The sequence below is a fragment of the Enhydra lutris genome, unplaced genomic scaffold (genome assembly GCF_002288905.1).
Source record: "Enhydra lutris kenyoni isolate GAN:26980312 unplaced genomic scaffold, ASM228890v2 scaffoldscaffold16, whole genome shotgun sequence".
NCBI lineage: Eukaryota > Metazoa > Chordata > Mammalia > Carnivora > Mustelidae > Enhydra > Enhydra lutris.
Window position 1 is genome coordinate 34348948 of NW_019154100.1, and position 2406 is coordinate 34351353.

Below are 2406 nucleotides of genomic sequence, written 5' to 3' on the forward strand. Positions count from 1 at the left end.
AAAATCAGGTTATTTACTATTTTTTGCGGTTTCAGCTGTTTTGCAATGAACATCCTTATGTAAATACCCTCTTGGTGTATATACTAGTTAATTTTCTAGGATAAACTTTTTGAGGAATGGCCACGTTAAAGGGTACAGATATTAACTAGACTCCGCCATGTTGCAGGGAGAGTGTTATGGGCTGAATTGTGTCCCCACAAAATTCCTATGTTGAATCCCTAACCCCTAGTGCCTCAGCATGTGATGGTATTTGGAGATAGGCCATTAAAAGGGGGTACTCAATTTTATGAGACCAGTAGGGTGGGCCCCCATTCAATCTGATTATTCTTCTTGTAAGAAGAGGGAGTTTGGCCATACAAAAAGACACCAGGGATGGTCAGGCACAGAGGAAAGACCATGTGAAGACAGAGAGAGAAGGCAGTCATCTGCAAGCCGAGAAGGGAGATCTCAGGGGAACCCAAACCTGTGGACCCCCGGATCTTGAACTTCCAGTCAGAGAACCGAGAGAAAATTAATTTCTATTGTTTAAGTTACCCATGCTGCAGTCTTTTGTTATGGCAGCCCCAGCAAACTAATACTGCAGGGTTATTCTCCAAACGTCGCTGGCCCTTCTACCTTGAGCTGAAGTCCAGGTGGTGTGAACAAGCTGTTCCAGCCGCTGCTCCCTACTTTCTTGATCCCATACTCTTCCTTCATTGTCTTTACCTTCCTTGCACATTACAGTTTAGTTAATAAGGGGGCACTTAATATGAACCTTGGGGAATTTCAAGGATTTTTGGATGTTTGTGAATAATTTGGTTTTTGATGTGCCTCATTCTGGCATGGCATGAAGATAACGGGAAGTATTGATTGAGATATTTTCCCACTGAATTATCCTCTATTTTTATTATATGAACTAGGAAACATTGAGAAGAAAAATTTTCCCATACCATTTCTCTCACATTTCTTCCTCTGACTGATGAGAGTAAATAGCTCACCCTTTGTAGATTGCTTCAACTTCATTAGTCAGATCTTTAGATTAAGATAATGAAATCACCCTACATCAGTTTAGTGGTCAAGATTGCACTCCTTGAAACATATTCCCTCACCTTGACTAACCGTCCTCCTTCGACCTTCTTTATATCTGGGGTGTGTGCTTCTGCAAGGAGGAGGCAGGAAGGCAGCTTGAAGTTACTGGAAGATCTACATTCTATTCCACGACCATCCCCAGTAACTGCCACATACTTGACATTCCTTTGATTTCCTGAAGAAGAATGACTCACCCAGAATCACATAGATGCAACAGATGGAATAATTGGTCTCAGGGTCTCCTAATACTTCTTTCTTCTGTCGGCAATTCTCTTTACTTGTAATGTGAATGGTGGTCTTCCTGGAGACTGCTGCATGTTGGTGACAATGGGAAAGGAAGAGGGAGAGGATCTGCACGTGACTGAAAAAGAGGGCTTTCTTTTGTGAACTCTTCCTTTCCTGGTTTCTTTTCAATGTTCACGTTGGTTGCCTAAGCACCATAGGTCTGAGAAGTTTGTGCTTACATTTGCCTAACAGTTTAATATATCTTAGGAAGCTATGAGTCGGGCCTGTCTCTTTTCTAGTATTGATCGAGAGGGAAAGAGAAGGGCAGGAAGGAACTGGGCTGGGAGAAATAAAGGTGGTCCTGCCCTTTTTGCCCAATCTTGTCAATGGCAGTGGCAACTGTGCCTCTCATTGCACTGGCAAGGAAGTGCCCCCCAAACCCCCAAATAAACCAACACAACATGGTGACACTAAAAACAAAATACACACGCAAAAAAACAAAATCAAGAGAACAAACAAAGAAATCTCTGCCATTTGAAATCTTGAGGGAAATCGTGTAAAAAAGGGTTTCCCCCACCAATGTGTATATGTGCAATGGAAGTTGGGAATGAATTAAGGAGCAAATATAATTTTTTAAAAAAGATTTTATATATTTACTTGACAGACAGAAATCACAATTAAGCAGAGAGGCAGGTAGAGAGAGAGGAAGGGAAGCAGGCTCTCTGCTCAGCAGAGAGCACGATGCGGGGCTTGATCCCAGGACACTGGGATCATGACCTGAGCCGAAAGCAGAGGCTTAACCCACTGAGCCACCCAGGCGCCCCTAAGGAGCAAATATATAGGTAATATAATAATCGCTTCCTAATTGCAACAATCAAGTTCTATTTTATTTTTGCCACCCCCCTCCTTTTTTGGTGCTGTTTTTTCTATTCTATACAGTTTCGTAAGCCACATAGTTTCCCTAAAAGTATGTGCTATTATTTCCAAAGCTATTTGGGTGCCTACTATAGGCAAGGTACTATGTTAGGTTTGCACAAGATTAAAAGATGGCTAAGATTTAGTCTATGCTCAGGTTCTGCAATTTCATAGCAAAAGTAATTCATAATCATGTTT